Source organism: Ursus arctos, unplaced genomic scaffold, assembly GCF_023065955.2.
Source record: "Ursus arctos isolate Adak ecotype North America unplaced genomic scaffold, UrsArc2.0 scaffold_32, whole genome shotgun sequence".
Taxonomy (NCBI): Eukaryota; Metazoa; Chordata; class Mammalia; order Carnivora; family Ursidae; genus Ursus; species Ursus arctos.
The window spans coordinates 28104618-28118041 of record NW_026623008.1 but is presented as its reverse complement, the minus strand read 5'-3'; positions in this window follow the sequence as shown (position 1 = coordinate 28118041).

Sequence of the window (13424 nt, the reverse complement as noted above, 5' to 3'; positions counted from 1 at the left end):
ACGCCAGAGGGGGGCCTGGATGGAGTCTTGGGTTCCAGTCTAGATGCTGACCCTCTGAGTCGTGTGACGTGGCCCTCGTCCTCCGAGCCTCTCAGTTCCCTTGCTTATCAAATGGGGTCGTCAAACCTTCCTTACCTCACGGGACTATTGTGCCGGCTCAAGTCCTGGGTGGGAGCACCTGGCCTGGCTGTTTCCTCCTTCCCCTCCCAGCAGGCACCCCCACGTGCCTATTTGCTCCTGCACTAAATGCAGGGGCACAGGGTGGGATAGAAAGTTCTCCAGGGTCCCTGGGAACATGAGGTTCCACGACCCCTGACTCCACCCCCCACTGACACAGCTACTCACGCATGCGTGCTCAGCAATCCAGGCTCCCCGCAACACACGCACGCGGAAACGAGGGTTCATACCCTCGGAAGTGAAACCTCCCACATCCACACTCAACACACGCACACTTTTCTACACACTCATGCATATCATAGTGCTCACTTGCACGCTCAGCTCACTCCCACATTCCCACCCAGCTCCACTTGCTGGGAGGCCTGGGAGAGGGGTGGGGATTAGATGGGCGGGGGGTTGCTGGGTTCCTAGCACCAGAGGTGGACTTGCTGGGATGGGGGCTGAGGGAGGAAGTCAACTGTTCCCCTGCTTCCGGGTAGGCTGGGAACATTACTGTAGGGGCCCAGCCCCACCTGACCCTGGGGGCCCGGGGTGGGTAGGGTAGGAGAGGATAAACACCTCTCCTAATGCCTGGCAGGGCTCAGCCCAGTCACTCACACCCCAGGAGAACTCTCCAGAAGCTCCAGGTGAAAGGGAGGCTCTATGGGGGCAGGGACAAATCAGTAGGGTGAAGGGTCAGCGTGATGACTCCCCTGCCCCAATAGCCCATGGGTTGGCACTTCCTGTCCACCAATCCTAGTTCCCAGATCTGAGCCATGAACTTGGAAACAAGAGTCGGTCCTCTCTGCCCTCTCACCTACCCCAGTGCCTGCCGACCACAGGTGGCTTCCATCATGGCTCAGACCAAACCAGACAGCTCCCGCCTGGGGCGCTCTAGGCAGGCTCACCGACCCTCCACCAGGCTCCCCAAGCCCCTAGGAGGGGGAATCATGGTCGGCTTCTGTGGGGCCAAGGAGCTCTGAGAACTGGAGGGTAAGGAGCCGGGATCTCCAGGGCTCACCCTACCTCCCTCTGCTTCCCTCGCGCTGAGCCTCCAACCTATGACTCACAGCCACTGCTCTCCCAGCGCAGACCTCCAAAGCAGGTGGGAGGATAAACCTTGTTAGATCTCCACGAGCCCAGAGCAGCTGGGGCGCTTGGCACACGTGTTCGTTGGGGGCCCAAGTCAGAGGCCTGCTGTCAGAGCCCCCCCTCCCCCAGTGCCCCAGTGCCCCTCCCTTCCCTGTTCATACACTGGGCTCTTAGGCAAACCAGGGCCGCCTCCTTCTCTCCTCTGATCTCGGAGTCAGAACAGACCCAAGTTCAGGGGCGCCTGGGTGGCGCAGTCGTTAAAGCGTCTGCCTTCGGCTCAGAGTGTGATCCCGGCCAGCGTACCGGGATCGAGTCCCACATCGGGCTCCTCCGCTATGAGCCTGCTTCTTCCTCTCCCACTCCCCCTGCTGTGTTCCCTCTCTCGCTGGCTGTCTCTCTGTCACATAAATAAATAAAATCTTTAAAAAAAAAAAAAACAGACCCAAGTTCAGATCCTCTCAGCCATTGACTTGTTCTGTGATTTGGGGCAAAACATTTTACCTCTTTGAGCTTTGGTTTGCTTCCCTGCAAGATGGGCACCATATAAGCTTTGCAGTGAGGACGCTCTGGAGTCGTGGCCACCCAAACCCCCGACCCTAAGTAGGTGCTCAGTAACAGCTTGTCGACTCAGTCCTGAAGCCAGGTGATCGGTCCCCACTCCAGGGTAGGTGCACCCTTGGGGATTCTCTCCTTCGGCAAACACTCCCATTCGGGCCCCCACCTCGGTAGGACAGCATCCTGCCTGGATGCGGGGGGGCTGCTGCCTTTTCTGGCTCTTACCGTTTTCTTGTCGATCCCCTGAATCCTCAGGACCATCTGCCACAGGGAAAGGAGGGGTGCGTGGGGTGGCAGGCGGTGCGGGTGATGGTTGGAGCTGCCCAGCGACCCCTGAAGGGGACCTCTTCTCCCAGCCGCAAGGTGGGCAGTCAGGACAGAAGCCCTTCTTCTCCAGCCTGCCCCAAGGCCAAGGGCAGCACCGGCTGCTGCTGTGCTTTTAACTATCGCACACCCGTAAGGTTCACAGCATTTCCCACCCCATTCCTGCCCTTGAAGGAGGCTTCTGCAGGAATCTGGGCTGGAGTTGAGAACGGCAAAGGGAGGAGAGGGTGTGAGAGGGGCTCCTGCCTTGCTCCTACCTGGGAAATAATCCCAGGTAGGAGGAAAGGGCAAGAAGTACGCATTTATTGAGCACCTACTGTGTGCCGGGCATTGCTTCAGGACAATGCACGTAGCAGTATGTACATATCAGAATGTACTCCATGACGGCTGAGATTTTTCTCAGCTTTGGTCAGGGCCTAACACCGTGCCTGGCACATGGTAGGCACTCGTAAATACATGTTGAAGAAATGAATTTGTACCTGTCATTCTCTCATAACTCTTGGAGGTAGGTACAATTATTCTCTTTGCCTGAAGCCCAGAGAGGATAAGTGACTCTCTCAAGGTCACACAGCCAAGTAAATAGCAGAGCTGGGCCTGTCTGGCTCTAGAGCCCTTGCTCTGTCCACTTCCCTGCTAAGCAGGCCCAGATGATACAGCTATTCTGTGTGGGTAGGTGCCCTAGCATGAAAGTATATGATGGGGTATGTTGTCCCCCCCCCCCAGTCTCGTGGACACACACAGAAATCCTTACATGTTCTCAGGATGCCTTTGAGGGCTTCCAGGTACGCTCTGCATTCAGAAACCTGGGCCTCTACCAACCCCAGCTCTAGCTGACCCACTGAATACGGACTGGATGTGGGACATTGGGTGCAGGACGCAGGCCAGGACACCCAGGCCTCTTCGCGGCACACTGACCTGCTGGGTTCATTCTTCTCTTTGACCAGTGTCTAGACGATGTGAGTGTGTGTGCATATTTGCACTCATACTCGGCATGCGTGTGTGTGTGTGTTGGGTATGTGCGTGTAGGTGTGTAAGCCCGAGTCGTTTCAGCCTCAGGGCAGACGAAGCCGGGGGTGGGGGGGAGGCTGCGAGAAGGAGCTGGAAGAAGTCAGCCTTTGGCCTGGTGCCACGGGGCAGGAGTGCTTCACAGAGCGAGCAGCTGCGGTGGGCGCCAGGGCTGGAGAGTAATGCCGGGGCCGGGAGAGCAAATCCTAACCCTTCTCCCCACTACCAGAAGAAGAGCGACACGTCGGATCTAGAACTCGGTGTGAGCCCGTGCACACTCACATACACACAGTCCCACAAACACACAGGCTGGTGCAAGCACGTGCCGTAACCATTGATTCCCACACAGCCAAACACACACGCGTGGACACACACACTGACATGGGCTCACATCCCCACAGATGCGGATTCATACCACACACACACACACACACACACACACGGACGAGCTTGCTCATCCACAGACGTTCGCGTTACTCCTCGAAGGGGCTCCTGCCTGACTCCTGCACCTGCCCCGGCCACCCCGTCCCTCCCCCAGTACCCGTTGTCCCCACACCTGAGCTCACCCAGGCCCTGAACCACACTGGAGGGTTTGCTCTGCAGGATGGCGAGGGGCCGTCCATCGTCCCCTCCCTCCAGAGTCCGGGGGCCGCAGTGCCTGACCCTGACAAGCTGTGTGGCCTGCTCTGGGTGACTCCTGTCTGGGGCAGGCTGGCAGGGGGAGGGGCCGGCACGTGCACTCAGACTCAGACCGCCCCCACCAGCCTGTGTATGCAGTGTCAACCCTCGGTGCTTCCCCTTCACAGGTGCGCTTGGTCGTCTTCTGCTTCCTGTGGGTCTCTGATGATAACTCACCTTCAGCCTCCGGGACTGCCCCCGAGCTCTTGCCCTCGATATAGACCTTTCCCTCCCACTCTTGGCCTAACCAGCTTGTGCTCTCGGCCCAGCTGAGAGTCACTTTCTTTAGGACCCTTTGGGGCTTGTCCACCTTGCCCAGGGGTCCCACTACCTCCAATTCATCCCAAGGGGAGCACCATTCCCCTGAATCGTCATTGCTACGTTCCTTGTCCCTCTCCTCCTCTGGGCTGCCCTCAAGGGCAGGGACCAAGTCTGTTTTGTTTGCCATTGTTGCCTAATTTTGTTTGGTTTCAGTTTAGAAGTTGGTAGGTAGTAAATTGCTTCATACATACGAGTCGAGTAAATAAAATGAGCAAGAGAGTGAATGAGAGCTTCTGCCCCGTCTCCTTATAGACACCCTGGTGTTGGAGATGATGGGTGATTAGGAGAGGGGGGCTTCAGCTGGGAGTGAGGACACCTGGCTTCCAGCCTCTAAACTGTAGTGTGACCTTGGGCAAGTCACCTCCCCTCCCTGGGCCTGCTTCCCTCCTCTGCCAGGTGAAGGAGCGCTGACGGTTAGGCATTCCTGAGGTTCTCCCAGCTCTGCCACTTCCCGTGGCCAAGGTCTCGGGCTTCCCGACTGACCGTGGGCCCTGCAGTCGGGGCAGGGCTGGCCCTTGTTTTCTGGGAGGCGCAGAGATGTGGGTGGGGAATCGGAGTGTCCTTTACTCTGTAGAATACAGTCTGACTCTCTGGTTTGGCATTCAAGGCCTTCCACAATCCATTCTCAGCCCCATTCTCTTCCTTTTTTTTTTTTTTTAAAGATTTTATTTATTTATTTGACAGAGATAGAGACAGCCAGCGAGAGAGGGAACACAAGCAGGGGGAGTAGGAGAGGAAGAAGCAGGCTCCCATCAGAGGAGCCTGATGTGGGGCTTGATCCCATAACGCCGGGATCACGCCCTGAGCCGAAGGCAGACACTTAACCGCTGTGCCACCCAGGCGCCCCCCCCATTCTCTTCCTTATTTCATTCCCTCCCCTCCTCACACACACACACACACACACACACACACACACACACACACACACGGAGTCATGGACACCGGGCAAAACAAGAGCTCAGCTGAAGCTGTGAGTCCGGCCTGCAGGAAAAAGCAGTTTGGGGCCTAGACCAGCTGCCCGAGGTTGAGGCTGCTGACTCGGGTTCTGCCCCGATCTCGGCGTGCCGGAGGAAGCGTGGACATAGGGCCACACAGCTTGAATTCAGACCCAGGCTCGGCGGCTTACAATTGGTACAGCTCAGGGGCAGGTCCCTTAGCCTCTCTGTGTCTCATCAGCAAAATGGAAATGGTAATCCCTTCCCTGTGGGGGAGCCTTGGATCAAAAGAAGCGAGAGTGTCCGCAAAGCTCACGACACGTCACGTGACCCCGAAGCATGATTTATTAGAAACCTGCTTTGTGTTCAGGCTCCTGGCAAGGATCTAAGAGATACAAGAGAAGTTGGAGGCGCCGTTGTCGCCTGCTTTTTGAGACTCCTGGTCTACCCAAGCGAATGGATGCCCACTCAGGAGCCTGTGGGACGAAGTAACGTGATCTGGGCTGAAGGGCCAACAGGAGGCGGAGGGGGATAGCTGCAATGAGTACAATAAGCACATACTTCGTATTCCTGCCATGCAACAATCTTACACACCTTGAGGGGGAAGAACCCCCCACAAAGACCCCAGCAGATTAATGGGCAAATGATATAATACAGAATTCGCAGGAGAGAAACTAGAGACATTTGTAAAATATATTCCACCATATCAGTCATCAAAGAAATGCAAGTTAAAGCAACGAGAACATTTCTGTCTGTCAAATTAGCAGTTTTTTTCTTGAGAGAGACTAGCCGGTGTCAGACGATGACAAAGACTAACGCTGTCACCTTTTTCATTGTCTGTGCCGTATTTCACAGGCATCTACCACGTGCCACGCGGCGTCTGGGGCTGGAAAGCACGTTGGTGATACGCACGGAGAATCCTCGAAGCGTTCACACCAGCAACGCAGGAAGAAGTGTCTATGGCCTTAACTGACGGGGTGGAGATGGCTGGCCATTCACGCAGGTGTAGATCCAGACCCAGAGTGCGTCGTTCGTGGCTGGGGCACCCCAGGGGGAGCTGCCTGAGTGGGCAAGCCCTGTTTCCTTGTCCTGTATGATGAGGATAATAATACCCGCTCCCAGCATTGTCGTGCGCACTAAGGCAGCCACAGGCGTAAACACCAGGCCTCCGGGGGCAGAGCCCGGGAGGGATGCTGTGCCTTGTGCCTTATTTGTCTTGGGGGCAAAACCCACCCAAGTGCCCAACAATGGAAGGGGGAAAATATGTGTTGTCACATTCACCGCTTTGCCTACAGAAGCTGTTCAAAATGATTTCAAAGGACCTTTAATGGCCTCGCCCAATACTTGCAAAATGACCCTTGATAGAAACCCTACGTGATGAGTGACGTAATTGTTGCAAAACAGCAAACCTGGAAAGAACGAATTCTACCACTGAGGGGGGATTAAGGGCCCTTCTAATCCTCCTATATGTTTCTAAGTAATCGTCACTGCTCTTATAACTGGGAGCTACTTAAGGATAATTAATGTTATACAATGTAACCAGTGGTTCCTGTATTGCCGGAAGGGCCTCCTCAGGCAGGAAGTCAAAAAGCTATTGTCGTGAGTGACGCCGACCTGTCAGGAAACCTCAGGCCCTAGAAGGCTGAAACTCTACTTGTTATCATTTTACGCAGGAGGAAGCTGAACTTGTCAAGTTCAAGAGACGAAATGAGCGAGCAGAGCTGGCATGTGAGCCCAGGTTTGTCTGGCCCCAGAGCACGGGGCTTTGCCACTGTGCCCTGCCCTGCCGTGGGCGAGCGTGGACCCTCGCTCTCAGGGGATGAAGACCCGGGGTCGGGAGAAGACAGCGACGTGCCTGGGGGTGGGGGCAGGAAGGCAGGCGCTCCTTCCGAGGCCCTGCGATGCGTGAAGGCAGAGGCAGGGTTCGAAGTTAGGCTGGGTCAGAGACAGAACTGGGCACATGAGCCAGATTTGGGGGGAAGAGGAATCTGGCTTTTTCTAAGCTGAATTTGAAGACATGGCAGGCAGCTTGAAGTATTGACTTCACGGTGTGAAGATACGAGAACGAGGCTGGAGGTAGCTGTATCAGGAAGCCGGAGAGCTACGGGCCTGTAAAACGGAAGGGAGGTGGGAAGGGAAGAATGTTTGATGAGGACGCGCTACGTGTCAGAGTGCGACGAGTGCTCCGTGTCATGGCAGATGTGTTTTGGGGGTGCCTGCCTGGTCACGACTTTCCTTTCTTCGGAATTGTTTCCCGTCCGCAATCCCTCCTGGAGGCACGTGGCCAGGCAGCCACATGTGTCTCATGACCTCACCATCTTGCCTACAGGTGATGGCATAAGCGGTTGATAATGGACTCTCTTCAGGGCAACTGGATGCTCCCTTTCTGGAAGGGTTGGGGACCCTGGGAGACAGAAGTAGGTCCTGGGCAGCTACGCTGTAAGGTAGCAAAGAGTTGAGGCTGTGTTGGGCCGTGAGTGGCCACGTGGAAGTGGAGGAAGCTGGTCTTCAGAGAGACGGCACCCTTGCCCGGACAGATTGGTGATGAAGGACCAAGTGGCCTCATAGAGGGAGGGATGGGGAATGATGACCGTCACCTCCCTGTTCCCCAGGAAGCAGCCCATCTCTCCTGTTTTTGTTTCCTCTCCTTGGATGCTTGTAGATCGTGGGTTGCAGGTTTCCAATAAACCTCCTTTCCTTTGAGCTGGCTCGCCACCGATGACCTTGAACTAAGAGAGGCCACCGATGACCTTGAAGAGAGGAGCATTCTATGTTAAGCGTAAAGTTCCTAGTGCAGGGCTTGACTCATTATTGACAACAAAAGGCGGTAGCTAGCGTTACCTCATTTATTCCTCGAAAGAAGCTTAACAATGGGGCGCCTGGGTGGCTCAGTCAGTTAAGTGCCCAACTCTTGGTTTCAGCTCAGGTCGTGATCTCAGGGTCGTGGGATCGAGCCCCGTGTCAGGCTCTGTGCTTGGCAGGGAGCCTGCCTGAGGATTCTCTCTCTCCCTCTCCCCTCGCCCCCTCTCTCTTTCTCAAAAAAATAAATTAATTAATAAATACAATCTTAAAAAAAAGAAGCTGATGAGACAGAAGTATAATTATTGGAAAAATGAGGAGACCAAGGCTCATTGACGCATTCAGTGAATACTAGTTGAGTTGAAGGGTGGGTGACACTGGTGTGACGGGATCCTAGCTTTGAAGATGTCTGTTTTCTCGTGGGGGAGATGAACAACCAACAAATAAACAATCTACAAGAGAACATGAGGCAGAGATTAAGGGCAATGAGGAAGATAATTCACAATGGCCCAGGAGTGCTCCTTGGGACTAGAGAAAGCCTCTCTGAGGAGGTGACGTCTGAGCAGAGGCCTAAATGACCAGAAGGAGCAGAAGGACATTGAAGGAAGAAGGGAAAGCATGTTTGGTGCACACAGGGGACAGGGACGTGGCTGCCACGGCAGAGTAGGTGAGCAGGGGCAGGCCCTGGGGGTTTTTGAAGTGGGGGGGATGTTTGCCTCTAATTCTAAGTGCAGTGGGGGACCCATGGGGAGGATTTAAGAGCTATGCTAGACACCCCCCAAAGATGTCTGTATCTGAATCCCCAAAACCTGTGATGTTAAGGATCTTGAGATGGGGACAGTATCCTGGGTCACCCAGATGGGCCCGTATAATCACAAGGGACCTTATAAATGGGAGGTGGGGGGATCGGCGTCAGAGAAGAGGTGATGACAGGAGCGAAGGTCAAAGTGATGCAAAGAGGGGCCGTGAACCCCGCACGTGGGCGGCCTCTGGAAGGTGGAAAAGGCACGCAGACCCAGCAACCCATCTCAGACTTCCGACCTCTAGAACTGTAAGGTGATGCGTTTGTGTGTTTGAACCCACTGAGCTGGTGGTAATTTTTACAGCAGCCATAGGACACTAATACACGTGCTGTGATAGGATTTATGTCTTTTAAAAATCAGAGTGATTTCAAAAATCGCTCTGGCTGCTGTGGGTTGTGGGGTAGTAGGGAAGGTGGGGGACAGCACCAGCAGGCAGGGGATGGCGGTGCCTGGAGCAGGGTGCTGGCAGAGCAGACAGAGCCTAATGTGTGCGTCCAGGAGACCCTCTGGAGGTGGAAGGGAAAGAGCGTGCTAGTGGATCAGACGTGGGGAGTAAAGGAGACGCCAACCCAATCTCTTGGGTGTTACCCCGAGCAGCTGGGTAGCTGGCATCACTGTTGATGGATCTGAGCAAGACTGGGACTTGGATAAGGTCATCCACCCAGCCAGTGGGAGACCCGGGACTAAGACCTGGGCATCCGGACACTCAGGCCCAACAGGCTTGGATCTGTGAGAGTGGTCTCATTAAGGAAAAGAGTTTGGGAGGGTTTTAGTTAACATTTAGTTATCACTTAGTGTATTAGAGCTCCCAGAGAAAGAGAACCAAGACTGTGTGTGTGTGTGTGTGTGTGTGTGTGTGTGTGTGTGTGTGTATTTTAAGGAATTGTCTCACATGATTGTGGAGGCTTAGCAAGTCCCAAATCTGCAGGGTAGGCTGGCAGGCTGGAAACCTGGGGAAGACTTGGTGTTGCAGTTTGAGTCCAAAGGACATCGGCTGGCAGAATTCTTTCTTGCTCAGTGGACGTCAATCTTGGCTCTATGGAGGCCTTCAACTGATTGGGTGAGGCCCACCCACACCATGGAGGGTCATCTGCTTTACTCAGAGTCCACTGACTTAAATGTTAGTCTCACTTAAAAACTACCTCCACAGAAACATCTAGAATGATGTTTGTACCATGGCCTACCCAAGTTGACATAAAATTAACCATCACATTTACTTCTCTTACTACTGGATATTGTGCTTTTTATCTGTATTAGTACATGGTTGAAGGGTAGGGCAGAGGGCCAGAAATAATCTTGCACCTGCCTACAGTTAGGGTCTGGAGGAGAGGTGGGCAGAAGGACAAGATACTGGAACCAGGATTGTGGAGAGAAGCATTCCAAGAAGGAGGGGGTAACAAGTGTTGCAGAGAGCTAGATAGAGAGGGAGGAAGACAAAGGAGTTGCAGAATATGGCTTTTCGGAGCTTGTTGGTGAATTTAGCAATGGGTCCTTCAGGGCGAGAGGGCTGTGAGAGAGAGGAGGGATCTCTCACACACAGGCACAGGGACCTCGAGGCTGGGAGGGGAGCAAATGGGGAAATGATTACCAAACATGTACCCCATAGAACGAAAAGGAGAAGGAGGCAGTGATTGGGAAGGATGGGGGAGTTACCAAGACAGAAAGGTCAGGTGGCCCTTCCGACAAAGGGATGTTGAAGCTGCCCGTCTGAAGAGCTGTGCAAAGGCCCTGAGCCCAGGAAGTGGTCAAAGACTTGAAAGAAGCCCAGTGAGGCTGAAGCCAAGAGAGAGGAGACAGATGAAGCCGGAGGGATGCGGCCTTATAAGGGATGGTGCTTGGATTTGATTCCAAGTACAATGGAAAATCACTGGAAGGTTTAAGCAGGGCTGTGAGTGATGGGATCTGCCTTATAATTTTTAAGATTTTTCTCTGGCTACTGTGTGAAGCCTGCGCTGGTGGTGGGGGGGAGGGAGCGGAAGCAGAGGGGACAGTCAGGGACGCTTTCCATCGGCCAGGTAAGTAGCAGCAGTGAGGTGAGCCGTCCCTGGGTTTGGGGATGGTCCACGGGTCGATCCAACAGGATTTGCCGAAGATGGAGTGGGTGTGGGAGAGGAGAGGGGTGAGAATGAGAACGAAGCCCAGTTTCCTGTTTATCAGGTTCACTGCTGTTTACCAAAAAGGGGGAATGTGGGGAGAAGGTGGTTCTGGGTAGGGATCGTGAGTTCAGTGTTAGGGAAGGAAATGAAAGGAGTGCCCTGGCTGTCCCAGCTGTTTTGACCAGGGTGGGGCTCCAGGTGGCTTGAGGGGTCAACACAGGCAGCCGAGGGCCCAGGGGAGCCTGGCTGTGGATGGGCGGTGACACCATCCCAGGTAGCTTGGGGAATGCTTCTGTGGAGTTTGGCAAGAGGAGACAGACGGTTTGCCGTGCCGTTGAGGTGCGGGGGCCAGGCCAGCACCGAAATCGTGACCGAGTGGTCAAAATGTCAAGAACCTGAATGAGGCGGAAGGGAGCAAGAGGTCTGGAGTAGAAAGAGGTTATGGTGGAGATTTGGGGGTCTGGGGGTCTTACAGTCTGTGGTCTCAGTGACGGAGCAGCTGGAGGTCGAGAGAGAGAGGCTGAGTGGGAGGCTGAAGGGACGTGGATAAGACCAGCACTGTCCCGGAGGTCCCGGGGCTGAGAGCGGCTCGGACATGGACAAGGAGGTCCCCGGGAGGATGCTTGAGCTGCTATGGAGAAGAGGACCTGGAGACTGTTGTCAGAGTCCTGCGTGAGCACAGCAGGGAGCCCAGGCTGTGTGGCAGGGACCTTAGGTGAGGAGAAGAGGGAGGTAAAGAGCAGGAAAAATGGGGGCATTTGGGGGATGGTGGAGGGAGGGCCACGAAGGGAGGGTGGGAGGGGAAGGAGGCAGTGGCACAGTCCCCTCACTCCTCCTGGGGAAGAATGAGTGGTTTCCCCAGACCCCGCAGGATGAGGGCTGCAAGTCCCAGGTGTGTGTCCGGGGAGCCCCGTCTCCATTTCGAAGAGGTGGAGAATCTGGGAGGGTGTGTTTCCGGTGTACCGGGCTCCCAGAGGACGCAGCCGGCCCTCTGAAGGGGATGTTGAGGAGGGAAAGGGGAAAAGCTGAGCTGTGCTCTTCGGAATGACCCTGGCCCATCTCTCCCCTGCAAACTCAGCTTCACAAGAGCTGCCAGGCAGCCCAAACCTGCCGCTCACGCACCTCCTAAACTCTAGGGGTCGCCCACTGCCCTCAAGGTAAAGTCCCTGCTCTTCAGACTGGTACACAAGGCCCTTCTGGAAAGATCTCATCTCCTGCCCTCCGCCCATGTCTCTCATCCTAAATCACCCCAGAGCAGAACCACTCAGGTCTCTGGGCCCTCGCGCTCGCCATCTCGGTCTAGGATGCCCTCTTCATCTCCCGTGCCTAGAAAGTGCCAACAAGCCTTTCAAGCATCTCCTCCTTGGAGAAGCTTCTCCGAGTCCCTCAAGGAGTCGCGATCACCCTGTCCTTTGTGCTGTCACTCTAGCTCGGATTCCTTGTCTTATACGTCTGTCCCTCCCACTAGACCTGGAGCTCCTCAGGAAGACAGACAGCGGGACGTTCGTTTCTCCATTCCCAGCCCCGTATCGCAGATACAACCACACTCAGTCAATATCTAATGAAGGAAAGGACAAATTTATAGCTAATTATAAGAGCCAGCATGTACTAAGTACTATCATTACTATCATTACTAAGTACTATTACTATCATTCCCAGCATTATGTTAAGCTCTTTGAATGCATCACTGTATGTTATCCCATAAGAAGGCTGGTGTAGATATTGTTCCTATACCCATTTTACAGACGAAGGAACTCAGCCACAGGGAGGTAAAGTGACTTGCCCAAGGGCATTGAGCTGGTTGGTGGTAGAAATGGGCTTCGAACTCAGGGCTAATTCCAGCGCCCATGCAATTGGCCATTATCCTATATTGTCTTTATGAAAGAGAGAGTAACAAGCCCTCAGAGAGTAACAGGATCAAGGAGACTAAGGGTGCAGGGGACTCTGGCAAATTGACAACAAGGTCAACTTTTTTTTTTTTTTTGAGTAACAGTGATGGTCAAAACACCGTTGGTTGCCTGCCCCAAAGCCCATTTTCCCTTCTTCAGTGCAACAGAGTTCTGCTTTAATCTGTGAACATTCTTCCCCACGTAATCGGGACTAGCGTGTGCTAATCCGAGCCGCAGCATCCTTCTTGTCTGCGATGGGTTCATTGGCGGGCACGTGATGCGGTTAACTTCAAATATTTTTTTAAAAATTGTGATAAATATACATAACACAGAATTTATCATTTTAACCATTTTTAAATGGCAGTGAGCTCTTTCAAAAGAGACTGCTGGACTTGTTGCTGGACTTAGTCGGTGAAGCTGTGGAGCCTGGAGCGGCTGCAGCCATCTTGTGATCAGGAGGCAGGAGCTGATGCGCTGAGGAGGGTAGAACGAGCATATAGGAAGGAATCGGATTCTTGATGTGGGTGCTGAGCTGCTGGGTCTTTCCTACCTCTGCCCTGCTGGATGCATGAGATACTAAATCACCCTGCTGTCTAAGCGATTTTGAGCCGGTCTTCTACTACTCGTAGCTGAAAGTATACTGGTCAAGGGACAACCCAAGTGGGAGAAGAGTTCTCCCCTGGTAAAGGATGACATAAACTATAAGGAATTTTGCTAATCTCCAGGAGCTCCTGCCCAGGTCTGGATCCACTGACCTTTGGTCTTCTAATA